This window comes from Myotis lucifugus, unplaced genomic scaffold (assembly GCF_000147115.1).
Source record: "Myotis lucifugus unplaced genomic scaffold, Myoluc2.0 scaffold_13, whole genome shotgun sequence".
Taxonomy (NCBI): Eukaryota; Metazoa; Chordata; class Mammalia; order Chiroptera; family Vespertilionidae; genus Myotis; species Myotis lucifugus.
In genome coordinates, this window is record NW_005871061.1 from 9,248,456 (window position 1) to 9,263,339 (window position 14,884).

The following is a 14,884-nucleotide window of genomic DNA, read 5'->3' on the forward strand; positions in this document are numbered from 1 at the left end:
AAACAAAAAGTAGCAATGTATGCCAAAAGGTAAGCAAAAACATAATCTGCAGAGACAAAGAAATCAGTAGAACCAGACTCAGATATGACACAGATGTTGAAATTATCAGTCAGGGGATCCTATATAATAAAGAGGTAATATACAAATTAACCCTCACACCCTCAGAGATGGCTGCCTATGACCAGGCTGGCACGGAGGTTAGTGAGAGATGAGAGATGACCAAATGACTGAACAAGCAGGCTGTGTGGGGTGACCAGGCCAGTGGTGGGGCCATAAGGGGTGAACAGGCTGGTGGGGGGGGGCAGATTGGGGCAACCAGGCTGGCAGGGAGCAGTTAGGGGCAATCAGGCCAGCATGCAGAGGCAGTGAGGGGTGATCAGGCCCACAGGGTGGCAGTTAGGGACAACCAGGCAGGCAGGCAGATGAGCGATTAGGAGCCAGCAGTCCAGGATTGTGAGAGGAATGTCCCAGGGATTGGGCCTAAACTGGCAGTTGGACATACCCCAAGGGGTCCCAGATTAGAGAGGGTGCAGGCTGGGCTGAGGGGACCCCCACCCTGTGCACGAATTTTGTGCACCAGGCCTCTAGTTTAAAATAACTATGGTTCATATAAATGGGCAGTCGGACATCCCTCAAGGGGTACCAGCTTGGAGAGGGTGCAGGCACACACACCTGTGCACGAATTTTGTGCACTGGGCCTCTAGTAATGTAGAAATATTGATTCATTAATTTTAACAAATGTGCTATACAAATGTCAAATATTTATAATAGGGGAAATTGGGGACAGGGTGTAAAGGAACTTTTTGTTCTAGCTTCACAATTATCCTGTAAATCTAAAACATTTCAAAAATAAAATGTTCATTAAAAAAATATATTAGCCCTAGCCAGTGTGGCTCAGTTGGATGGAGCATCGTCCCATATACTGGAAGGTTACGGGTTCAATTCCTGGTCAGGGCACATACCCAGGTTTCAGGTTCAATCTATGGTCGGGGTGCGTACAAGGGGCAACTGATAAATATTTTTCTCTCACATTGAGGTTTCTCTCTCCCTCCCACTTCCCTCCTCTCTCTCTAAAATGAATTTTAAAGAGCTAAAAAATGATATCTGAGTGCCAATTACTACATTTGAATTAATATGCTTAAACACAAACATCTCTTACCCTAGGTTTCTTGGTTACTGTGCTGACAATAAACTACATTAAAATAAGAACTGTTTGTTCATTTATAAGCAAGCTTTTTCCTAACTTTGCAATTCAGACAATTGTCATTTGAAGGAAATAATTTCTGAGTGTGAGTTCCTGCTAGGAAATGTAGACCTGTGTGATTTAAAACTATTCATAAAATTAAAATATACTATATTTTATTAAAGGGTCATCTTTTGTGTAATAAAAAACAGTAAACTACAAACAGTCATGCATCATATGAATTAAAATATGATTGTTTGAAATAGAAATGTAACTATTATCCTATATATAAATGAGAGAAATATAGCACAATTGCCAAATTATTGGTCTAAATGAGAGATAAACAGTAAATCTCTATTGGACTATAGGAAAGATCAACAGTAAAGGCTTTTGTTTTGTCTAGTTCCTAAAACAATTATAGTAATGTATTAGTTGAACAATGAATATATGAAATGTATGAATGAGCACTATGGCTAAAATTGGCAACATCATCAGTAATGTTTTAAAAAATAATTAGATTTGAATAAGGTTCTTATGTCTATTACTCTAAAAGTTCAGGAACCTAAAGTAATAGGTTCACTGAACACATTCTTTTCTACTGTTGTCCTCTCCTATATTAAACATCTAGAATAATACAGAACATCAGAGATGTGTTCTCTGTATCCTTTATTATATACTAGAGGCCCAGTGCATGAAAATTCATGCACTGCAGGGGGGGTCCCTCAGCCAGGCCTGCCCCCTCTCACAGTCTGGGAGCCCTCAGGGATGGGAGACGACCCGGCAATCAGGGGAAGGTAATGCCCCATCACACTTCTGCTGCTGCCACTGCTGACAGCGCAAGCTTCGACCGGCCCTGGTTACCTGAGCTTCGGGCAGCCCTGGGCAGCTGGGCAGCCACCATCCAAAGCTTGCTTGTGCCTCGGGCTGACCCTGGGCACCTGGGGGGCTGAAAGGACTGGGGGACTCTGGTGGCAGGCGTGCAGAGAGGCCGGGTCTGCCTGGGGGCGGGCCCGGCCTTGCCACGCACCGGCCTCCCTGGCGGGGCTGAGGGATTGGGCACTGCCATCTTGTGGCTGTGGGCACCGCTATCTTTGATGTTGTGACAGTCAATTAGCATATTCCCTCCTTATTGGCTAGGATGCTGCCATCTTTGAGAGAGGGGCAGTCAATTGGCATATTCCCTACTTATTGACTGTGGACACTGCCATCTTTGCGATGGTGTGAGGGTCAATTAGCATATTCCCTCTTTATTAGATAGGATGCTTTTTCTTAAATAGGGCTCTGGGGAATTGGAGATGCATTTAAATGTCAGGACTTGTCTTGCTTTTCTTGCTATATTAGGAGGGGAAAAAAACTAAAATCTAGTTATCAGCAAAGTAATTATGCCTAGTCAAAGGCAGATAAGCCAAAGTGTGAAAAATTCCCCTGCCCCCTGAAATCTGAGAGATAAATGTAATTATGGCATACATATATGTATTATTACTGTTTAAAGACTCAGTCAAATATGAACTAATCTTAATGTTCAAAGGACCAAAAAACTGGTATTCTCTGGGTGTGGGTGTCAACACTATCAGATACCTCCTATTGATTTGTATTTTTTTTTGTATGTTTTTCACCTAACAATGGCCAAAATTCTTCTCCCCACCATTATTAACCATAACCAAATAGATGAGGAAAAAAATCTAATATACAACAAAATGAAATAAATTAAAAGGAAAGAAGGAAAAATAAAGGCACATTTAAACTAATCTAGAAGTGATAACAAAGTAACAATTAAATGCTGTCTCTTTGCATTATGTGGGGCACAATTTTGGCTCTATGCTTTACACAAAGAAAGAAACATCAGTAGTATCTTTCTCTTACCCTCAGTTAATCTAATTTTTCCTCTCTGAAATATCATGTTTAGTCTGAATTTCCTGTTAACTTTTAACTGCCCTAAAAAAGGAAAGCCACATAATTTTGCCAATTTATTCAACATGAAGAGAAATATATGTCTAACCTGTTTTCAAAACACTGACTTACTCAGACTTTCTCTGACAATAATTCCTTGCAATCCTGTATATTTGACTTTTATATTTTTATTAGTTCTCATATTTTTATTAGTTTTAAAAATTAGAGATACAAAACAACCAGGAATAAAGAAAACATTGAGGTTATTTAAGCTATAACCTGTCATTTCATCTGCCTCAACAGCTAATAACTATCTAAATTACTTTCTTTTTTAATACGTTTTTATTGATTTTATAGAAAGAGGAAGAGAGAGGTAGAAACAGGATGAGAGATGGATTGGCTGCCTCTTGCATTTCTCCTACTGGGGATTGAGCCTCCAACCTGGACATGTGTCCTGATCTAGAATTAATCTGGTGACCTCTTGACTTATGGGTCGATGCTCAACCACTGAGCAACACCCACCAGTCTAGATGGCTTTTCTTGAATTAAGTCTTTTTCTTACAGACTGATACCACCTAGATCTATATTGCTTTTTGGAGAGTTTGCAGATACTTTACTTTTTTCATACCTGCAAGGCACATATTTTTTTCCTTAAATAAAAGATCAGTAACCTTTGATGTCATCAGAGATCCTTCAAGGTCCCTAATATTTATGCAGGTTCTCTCATTTTCCCACTGTTGCTTATAAGTTTTTAGCATTATTGATTCAAAATGTGACTTCTAATCCTAGTATTTCCTACTATATCCTATAATAATGAATATTATGCTTGGGCTTCTGGATATACAGGCTGTGAAGTACTTTAAGCCAATTTGGCAAAGGATGATGCAAATCACAAATTATATTTTCCTTTATATTTTGAAGAAATCTCTTTTCAAAACTATCTTTTCTTCACCCTTATTTTTAGTCTCCCTTTCATGCAGGTGTAACTTTAAAATCATCTTACTTGGTATTTCAGGGGCAATTCTGCATGAAGTCTACTACTCAAGTACCAATTTCACCTTGAAAATATCATAAGAATATATCTTTTGTTGCTATTAAACTAATTCTCAACATTGACAGCATGCCATCAGGAAAGTCACTTTCCATATGTACTAAGAAAGTGACTCACTCTATCTCTAGCTAAACACCTGGAGGGATGCCTAATAGGAAGCAAAGGGAAGAGAAGAGATAATCATGCTTTGTAATTCCTAAGTGTGATTTTCCTCCCTTAGTTAAATTTCTTCCTACCAATTTCCCCAATAACAATGATGCTACTGGAGGGAAGAAAATCTTTACAACCTCCAAATTCCTTGCGAAGTAATTTAAGCTATTACTACAGTCACATTTCTATTTTAAATTCTGCTATCACCAATCCTATGTATAAATATATGCTTATTTTTAAATGTTAAAACTGCTAGGGAAAGATAAATATTTCACACTTCAAAGCATAAGTCTTTTTAAAAAATATTTTTTCCCTTTATTGAATAAGATATTACAAATGTGTCCTTATCCCCCTAATGTCTCCTCATCCCCCCCCAATCCTGCCCTCACCCTCACCCCCTGTTGTCCACATCAATCATTTATGCTTATATGCATGCATACAAGTCCTTTGGTTGATCTTTCCCCCTCACCCCCACCCTCCCCTGCCTTCCCTCTGAGTTTTGAGCATCTGATCGATGCCTTAAAGCAGCAATTTCCTGGCATTGGTTTTCAGTAAATACACATGTTAAGGGTCCATTAATTGAAATAGAATAAGCACAACAAAATGAGGTAGAGTAAAGCAATTAATGAAGAGTAATGTGAATCAAATAGACTTATGGGCTAAATCTGCACTTGAGTTTAGCCATTGTTACTTTTTAACCCAATTATTTTAAAAAGCATGATTTCAATTCATTGCATCTCTTGCAATTTTATGGACCACAGAGTTTGAGATTTTTTTGTTTTCCAGAGCACTGGAGAAAAATACTGCCAGCTCTATCATTTCAACCAAATAACGTTCTCCTCATTATCATCTACTTGCCACATCTACACTATACTTCCATTAATATGCATAATTTGGATAGCTTATTCACCAATATGGAATGTATTCAGAGAACAAAATGGTTATAATAACAAGAAAAACAATGCATTATCTTCCATGTATTGAACTCTAAGCAAATAAGAGTGGGGGAAATTTACCATTTGACATGGTCTTTAAATAGCATGTTGAACCACGTTCTAGTTAAATATTGTGTTGTATACTTATGTCTATATGAGACAGCTGCTATTTAAGATTGTCCTCTGTTGAACTATGACATCAGGCATATTATTGGATTAAAGATAAATTATGTTAATTCTAAAAACCCATTTGGTATTGTAAATAACATCTCTCAGATTGATCCTGCATGATTAAAATTAGTATGGCCACAATCAGAGGAAGTCATTTTAGAAAAATAAATTCTACCAAACTACTTTAAAATTTAGTTCACATTAACAAATTATTTATTTTCCCCCTATTCCTTAGTAAGTATATAATATATCATATATTAATGTAACATGGACATTTCCCAACTTAAACTGTATTAGTCTAAACATAATTAGCCAAGTATCTTTTAAAATTATAATGCTAAATATGCTTTTATATAGATTTATATAAAAGTATAATCCTGAAAAGAATAGTAATAAATAAGTCATTTATCACAAAAATATGCATTCTACTAAACTATTGGAAACACTAACATTTTGGCTGTTTCTTCAGCATTCTGCATGAACTTAATGCAAATTCATTTCTATATGTCCAGGTTTATGTAATTAAAAATTTTGAGTATTTTCTTTTTAAAAACCTGCAGTAATTGGTAAAATTAACACATACTGCAACATCACAACATATGTTCAAAGATATTCATTGCAACATTGTTGATTTTAATGAAAATTGCATAATTCCTAAATGTCTATCAATAGGTGAAATCAATTATGGTCCATTAATTCATTAAAACATTCTGCAGCCATTAAAATAAATAAGATAGATAAGTTATTTTTATTGCAGAATATCCTGCAAGACATATTTTAAGTAAAAATAAAAAACAAGGCACATACAATACACTAATGGAGAGCAGTTTTCATTTGTGTAGTATTTAAAAATCAGTTATACACATATGCATATATGTTAGTGCATGAATTGGTGGGGGTGGGTGGTGCACACAAAAAGCTTTTAACAGCAGTTCTCTGTAGTAAGAGATCATTGTGACCCATGAAGAGAGTTGGTGAAGAAGACACTGACTTTGCATTTCATGCTTTGTAGGTGGTGATTAAATGTTCATATATATATCCTTTGTTTTTAATATAGCTGGTATTATATTTGGTTCTGACATTATGGGTCATATTTATTCTCTTCATTATTCTAAACCCCAAAATAATGTTCATTGTAATAGAAAGTAGGACTCAAAACAATCTGTAACTCATTCATTTAGCTCAACAACAATTATATTCTTAGAGTGAAATGGAGAGATCACTTATTTACTAGTGTGGGCTGGTCTGAGAATACAAAATGGTCAATGAAGCTTTCTCTACTTGAGCAGACTAAATCTATGGCCTTTTTTGTTTATTTATTCTGGTCAAAGACAAATGAATCTCAAAAGTGTACACAGACTTTGTGAAATCATATGTCATGCATTGCATCCATGTACATTATTCTGAGGAGGGGCTTATAGCTTGGATCTGATTAGAAAAGTATTATTAATATTAACACTTACTGAATTATTTAGGACTAGAGGCCCAGTGCACAAAATTTGTGCACTGGCGGGGGGTGTCCCTCAGCCCAGCCTGCACCACCTTCAATCTGGGAACCCTCGGGGGATGTCCTGTGTGTGGGATTGGGCCTAAACTGGCAGTCGGGGACTGCTGGCTCCTAACCACTCCCCTGCAGGCCTGATTGACATTTAACTGCTTCCCTGCTGGCCTAATCGCCCCCAACTGCCCTCCCCTGCAGGCCTGCTCCCCCCACCTGCCCTCCCCTGCAGGCCTGGCCACCCCCAACTGGCCATCTTGTGACAACATGGGGGTGGCCATCTTGTGGTGGCCAACTTGTGACAAAGTGGGGGTGGCCATCTTGTAACCACATGGAGTCGGCCATCTTGTGATGATGTGGGGGTGGCCATCCTGTGATGATGTGGGGGCGGCCATCTTGTGACAACATGGGGTGGACATCTTGTGACAATGTGGGGCGGCCATCTTGTGATGATGTGGGGGCGGCCATCTTGTGATGCAAGGGCATGAGGGTCAATTTGCATATTACCTCTTTATTATATAGGATGTGTGAGATATGGAATTAAGTGTTTTGCATTGCTTTTGTAATTTGATACTTAAAACAATCCAATGAAATATGTTTTATTGTTATACACCTTTATATAAAGGAGAAAGTTTGATGGACCATGAGTATGTAACTCCCTCAAAGTCGCAACCAAACACCATCTTTATATTTCATAGGGAGTGTTGGGGAAATAACATGATATTATTTACACTAGAGGCCCAGTGCACAAAAATTTGTGCACTCGGGGGGTTCCCTCAGCCCAGCCTGTGCCCTCTCGCATGGGACCCCTCGGGGGATGACCATCTGCTGGCTTAGGCCCGCTCCCTGGGAACTGGGCCTAAGCTGGCAGTCAGACATCCCTCTGGAAGCCCAGGAGCCCTCGAGGGATGTCCACTTGCCAGCAGGGAGCAGGCCTAAGCTACAGTCGGACATTCTTAATGCTGCTGAGGAGGCAGGAGAGGCTCCCACAACCACCGCTGTACTGGCAGCCATCAGCCTGGCTTGTGGCTGAGCAGAGCTCCCCCTGTAGGAGCGCACTGACCACCAGGGGGCAGCTCCTGCATTGAGTGTCTGCCCCCTGGTGGTCAGTGTGTGTCATAGTGACCAGTCATTCCCAGTCCTTCTGCTGTTAGGGTCAATTTGCATATCACCCTTTTATTATATAAGAGTGGCTGGCCACCCTGGGTGAGGGTCTGATGGCTGTTTGCAGGCTGGCTACAGCCCCTTTAGGGTAGGAGTCCCCACTGGGGTGCCTGGACAGCCCTGGATGAGGGGCTGAGGGCTGTTTGCAGGCTGGCCACAGCCCATTCAGGGTGGGGGGTCCTGCTGGGGTGCCTGGCCAGTCTGGGTGAGGGGCTGAGGGCCGTTTTCAGGCTGGCTAAGCCCCCCAGCAGGGACCCTCACCCCATGAGGGTGTGGCCAGCCTGGGTGAGGGGCTGATGGCTGTTTGCAGGCTGGCCACAACCCCCAGCCACCCAAGCTCCCAGTGGAGGCTGGCTGGAAGCAGGTATCTGGGATTTATTTGTCTTCTATAATTGAAACTTTGTTGCCATGAGTGGAGGCCACAGCCAGCTCAGACAGGCAGGAAGCTTGGCTTCCTCCATCCCTGGGGCAACCAAGCCTCCTGCTTGCTCCAGCTCTGTAGCTGCTGGCCGCCAACTTGGTTGGGTTAATTTGCATATAGCCCCTCTGATTGGCTGGTGGGAGTGGCTTGGGCCTAGCTAAGGTATGGTCAATTAGCATCTTTGTCTTTTATTAGTGTAGATGTGTTGAAAATTACTTTGTCGCAGCAAATCATTTGTGTCCCTAAATGGTTTTGCTTAGACAAAATGATAGAGGCCATAGCTGGCTGTACTTTATGTAATTAAGTCCATTCTCCAGTACCTGCCTACCTCACCCATCCACCAGATGTAGTAATAGAATTTAATAATTAGTTTTAAAAATTGACCTATTTCCTTTTCTCTGTCTGATTTATTTAATTTAGCATAATACCCTCTAGTTCCATCTATGTTGTTGTAAAACATTATATTTCCTTCTTATTTTTGTTTGAGGACAAAGTTTCATTTCATTAGTATCAAATTGTTAAATTTACTCTTCTACAAAATACAGTAATCTGTCCTTTTATGTAAAGAGAGACACATATTACATTCAATAATATTGCTTGACATCTAACAATCAAATTGATCAAATATTTCAGCGAAGACAGTTTTATGCTTGATGTTTGTGCTGGATGGTGTCTGCATTTGAAAATCCCTGTCATGTTAATTCAGCATGTCATTGATGCCTCTTATAGGGTTTCTATTTTATTGAATTTATTGGGGTGATATTGCTCGATACAATTATATAGGTTTCATCCTGGCTGGTGTTGCTCAGTGGTTGAGTGTCAACTCATGAAACAAAAGGTTACTGGCATGAATCCCTGTCAGGGCACATGCCTGGTTTGCAGGCTTGATCCTGAATAGGGGATGTGCAAGAGGCAGCCAATCCATCTCTCATCAATGTGTTTTAGCTCTCTGTCCCTCTTCCTTTCTCTTTCTTTAAAAAATAAAAACACATTTTTTGAAATTATATAGGTTTTATAATACATCATTTGTATATTGTATTGTGTGTTCACCACACCAAGTCAATACTCCTTCTGTCACCATTGATTCCCTCTTTACCCTCTCCTACCTTCTTCCATGCCCCTTTCCCTCTGTAATCACCATACTGTTTCTCTCTATGAGATGTTTTATTTTTTGCTTACTCCCTTCAATTTTTTCAACCCGCTTCCAAACCCCATCCCATCTGACAGCTATCAGTCTGTTCTTTGTATCTATAACTCTGTTTCTAGTTTGTTTGTTTACTTTGTTCATTAGATTCCACATAAAGGTGAAATCATATGGTATTTGTCTTTCTCAGACCAGCTTATTTCACTTAGCATAATAATCTTCAGGTCCATCCATGCTGTCACAAAATGTAAAATTTCCTTTTTTTTTTTTTTGTATGGCTGTGTAGCATTTCAGTGTGTAAATGTACCACTGCTATTTTTTTTCCCCTTTATTGAATAAGATATTACAAATGTGTCCTTATCCCTCCAGTGTCCCCTCATCCCCCCAATCCTGCCCTCACCCTCACCCCCTGTTGTCCACATCCATCACTTCACTCATCTATTGATGGGTACTTGGGCTCATCTATTGATGGGTACTTGGGCTGCTTCCATATTTTGGCTATTTATTGTAAACTAGTAGCCTGGTGCACGAATTTGTGCACATTGAAAGGAAATTAATTAGAAGAAATATTTTAATATCACTATCCATCCTTTCTCTATAATAGAAGTGTAAAAAAAATTCACTATCAACAATGACAGATCGAAACACATGCATGCAATTGGCACCAGCAATAGCTTTATATGTATTATGCATGTGCGAGTCAACTTAGCCTTTTATAGATATAGAATAAACTTGCTTAATTAGTCCTGCTTTCTGATTTAACTAAACTTTTTCCAGGCCAGTGTAGCACCCCAACTTCTCTTTCAGGTAATTGTCAGCAACATGGCAGTAAACATCAACATGAAACAGATTATTATTATAGATCACACAGGGAGAACAAAGGATAAAATATTTAACTGCAGCAGTGTTTGACTATATTCTGCACAGTGAGAAAACCTGAAGTCAATTTCAAGGTCCACCATTTCTTACTTCTTTTCAGTAGGGTCAAGTTTCTAAGCTTTCTAAATTTCTGTTTTCCAGCTAATGTAAAGAAAACAGGATTCCACTGAGTTTCCTATCCACCTACTCCAGGACATCTGTGAGGATCAAATGAGATGAGGCATGGGATGCTTCACAGACATTTGGTTAAAGTGTAAAATGTTTTCACCTGGCTATAAAGCAAGTTGTGTTCCTGGGCTGAAAAAACTGCAAGGAGGCTAGTTTCTAGGGAGAGGAAGCCGGACATTGCTATGTGACATCATTACCCAGTGCCCACAGCCACCGTTTCCAGCCTAGGCTGGGCTGTGAGCCACATTTTGCACCATGAGGTCTCGCCAGTGTTGGCTGTGATTTGGTGGGCTGTCGCTCTGGCGTGGTGGCAGGGCCTGTATCCCACTTGGGGGAGGCTGAGTGTTGCTTTGTGGGCACCAGGTCCATGGCGCCATTTCTCTGTAAATGGCCAATACACATCACAGCAGCTCGTGCATTGAGCGTCTGCCCCCTGGTGGTCAGTGTGTGTCATAGCAACTGGTCAGAAGGTCGGACACTTAGCATATTAACCTTTTATATATATATATATACTAGAGGCCCGGTGCACGACATTTGTGCACTGGGGGAGGGGTTCCTCACCCTGGCCTGTGCCCTCTCGCAGTCCAGGACCCCTCGGGGGATGTCCGCCTGCCGGCTTAGGCCCGCTCTCCTCAGTTGTACATCCTTAGCACTCTCGCGGAGGCAAGAGAGGCTCCCGCCACCGCTGCTGCACTCGCCAGCCATGAGCCCGGCTCAGGGCCTGCTTTCCCTGTGGGAGCGTACTGACCACCAGGAGGCAGCTCCTGCATTGAGCGTCTGCCCCCTGGTGGTCCGTGCGTGTCATAGGGACTGGTTGTTCCACCATTCGGTTGATTTACATATTAGCCTTTTATTATATAGGATAGATAATAATGCAATGAACATAGTAGTGCATATATTCTTTTGAGTTTCCATATGATTTCACTTACATGTAGAATCTAATGAACAAAGTAAACAAACAAAATAGAAACAGACTCATAGATACAGAAAATAAACAGACAGCTGTCAGAGGAGGGGGTTGGGTGAAAAGGTAAGGGATTAAGCAGTACAAATTGGTAGTTACAGAATAGCTACAGAGATGTAGATTACAACATAGAGAATAGTCAGTTATATCGAAATAAATATGTATGATGACGGATGGGTACTTGAAGCAACAGGAGGACCACTCTGTAAATTACAGGATTTCTAACCACTTTTCTGTACATCTGAGACTATTACAAAACAATATTGAATGTAAACTGTAATTTAAACTTTTAAAATTAATTTTAAAAATCAAACTATTCACCTAGTCACACAGAGTTCTGGTTAAATTGTGTTCGCAGAACAGGTTCCAAAGGTTTGTAAGCAGGAAAGCTATAGTAAGTTGGCATCTAGTTGAAACTCTTCTATTTGTTTTTCCCTTTAAAATAAAAACATTCTCTTCACAAAAGAATAAGGTTCAGCCTGGCCGGTGTGGCTCGGTGGTTGAGCGTCAACCTATGAACCAGGAGATCACGGTTGGATTCCCAATCAGGGCACATACCTGGGTTGCTGGCTTGATTCCGAGTAGGGGTGTGTGCAGGAGGCAGCTGATCAATGATTTTCTCACATTATTGATGTTTATATGTCTCTCTCTCTCCCTTCTTCTCTGAAATCAATAAAAATATATTTTTTAAGAAAGGAATGTTTCCTCTCCCTATACATACAATTTAAGATAAATAACAAATGATAGTGTATTTTCACTATCGATTAAAGCTTGAAGGTATAGTAAGGCTAAATCTCATATACATTTTTTGTTAATTAATGAAGACAGTAAATATAATAGAAATTTTCATTCTCCATTTTTATGTGATCCAGCTAAATACAAACTCTGTATATAAGTAATTTTAACATAAATGAGGATAGATTGAAAATTCATTCATTCATTTATTTCAGAAGACAGATGTATTTTTACATCTGTTTTTATCTTCTTTCATAACTATAATTCCAGTAAAGATGGAAACATTTTCTTTAGATTTTTTTGTTTAAATGTAAGTATTAGTGAAAGTAGGTTAGATCAACTAGAAAATGTACATATATCTCATGGCACTTGTAAATTTAATTTTATCAAAAAGAATTATGCTTTTAATATTAAACAGTGAAATTTTAGTGAAGTCCTCTTAGTTAAATTCTGCCAGCATCTACATTGTGCAGAATTAATTCCAATCATCACCTTTAGTCCTATTTACCCCTTTTGAAAATTATTGCTCAAACTAGAAAAATTAAATCCTACAAAAGAAATGTGATAATGTGAGTCACTTAGATTTTTTTTGGTAAGATTTTATCTAGGAGACAAAGCTGTGCTTATTAGCTAGTCTTCTATTTTCCTGATTGCAATCTCATTTCACTTGCCCTTGATAAAACATGTTTGCAATGACCTCCAGCTTGTTAAATATTCAGCAGAAAGTTTATGGACTTTCCCATAACCTTGATTAAAAGCCTTTTGGGAAACTAAATGCTGAAATAAGAACTTTATTTGAAAAGCAACTTGAGTGCCCCATGCTGATTTCTGTTTCACTAATAGTACTTACAATCAGCAGTCACTAGCATAAGATGAGGCCAGAGGTAAAATATGGAAAAGCAACCTTTCTCCTCTTATGAGTTACTGTAGTAGCAGACTAAATGAGTTGCTTACAACTTAATTTAAAAACCAGGACCGATTTATTTTTAAACTCAGGGAGGAGTGTATGAAAAGACTTATAAATTTGTATTCTACAAAATAAATAGCAAGTATATATCTGACATATATCTCTGTACACACATATAAACTTATACTGAGGTACTCAAATACACTCATGATGATCTAAACCAAGATAAATAGGATATTTGTAAAGTTAAAAGTTGAATATCTATGTGGAAATTAATAATTCACACTGGTTTGCGTTCATATAAAACCCAGGAAGATTTCTAAGCTACGAAGAAGCTCCATGATCTCAGGATAGTTGGTAATCCTCTGCCAAAGTGTCTGAGTAAGTCATCTTCATCTTAACTTGGATAAAAATGGGCTTATTGTACTTCATTCATGACTTACAGTTTATCATTTCTTCAGTGTACAATTTTGTTCTGGAAGGTCTCCATTATCAGTAACTCAAGAAGCATTGTGGTAAAATTTCCAAGATTTAAATACACTATTCACTTTTAATTAGAATCTATGAAATTCTGGTACATTTTGTTTTCAATCTGCTTTCCTTTGAGTCTATTTTGTTTTATGTATAAAATAAGTTACTAAAATTATTCAACATAACTAGATCACTGCTTTCAATGATCTTAACTATACTTTCCTTTATTTATTCTTCCATTTAAAAATAAGGTTTCTGTTCAAGGAATTTATTTATTTATTTATTTAAAAATATATTTTATTGATTTTTTTACAGAGAGGAAGGGAGAGGGATAGAAAGTTAGAAACATCGATGAGAGAGAAACATCAATCAGTTGCCTCCCGCACACTCCCCACTAGGGATGTGCCCGCAACCAAGGTACATGCCCTTGACCGGAATAGAACCTGGGACCATTGAGTCCGCAGGCCTGCGCTCTATCCACTGAGCCAAACTGGTTAGGGCATCAGGTCAGGTTTTTAATGTAAAACCTGCCACTAGTTTTCAATTGAGTCAGGAGATAAGCAGAAGAATTTGCAGATGATGGGATTTAAGTAACTATTTGCATTTTTAAAAGTCTTATGAAATATTCACTTTGGAAAATTGTATGTTTTTAAGAATTTGTCTATTTCTTCTAGAATGTCCAATTTGTTGGCATGTAGTTGTTTGCAATATTTTCTTATAATCCTTTGTATTACTGTGGTGTCAGCTGAATCAAGAAAAATCCCAAAATCTGAAAAGACAGATTGCAACTAATGAAACCATGCAGTAACAAAATCTCCCAGCAAACGAAGGTCCTGAACCAGATGGCTTCCCAGGTGAATATTACCAAATATTCAAAAAACTAAAACCTATCCTTCTCAGAATATTCTAAAACATTTAAGAGAAGAGAAGACTCCCAAGCTCATCTTACCAGGCCAGCATTATCCTAATTCTAAAATCAGATAAACATATTACAAAGAAATAGATTATAGGCTAATGTCCCTGATTGACATGGGTGCAAAAATTCTCAACAAAATCTTTAGCAAACCTCATCCAGTAATACATAAAAAGATCATACACCATGATCAAGTGAAATTTATTTTGGGGATTTGAGGTTGGTATAATATTAAGAAAT

At 38.8% G+C, this 14,884-nt stretch overlaps 1 protein-coding gene across 6 annotated transcripts in view; it reads right to left on the reverse strand.

Annotated features, from left to right (window-relative positions):
- The window catches only part of PCDH11X (protocadherin 11 X-linked), an 814,523-nt gene that overhangs the window by 217,956 nt on the left and 581,683 nt on the right, over window positions 1–14,884 (reverse strand). The window lies entirely within an intron of this gene.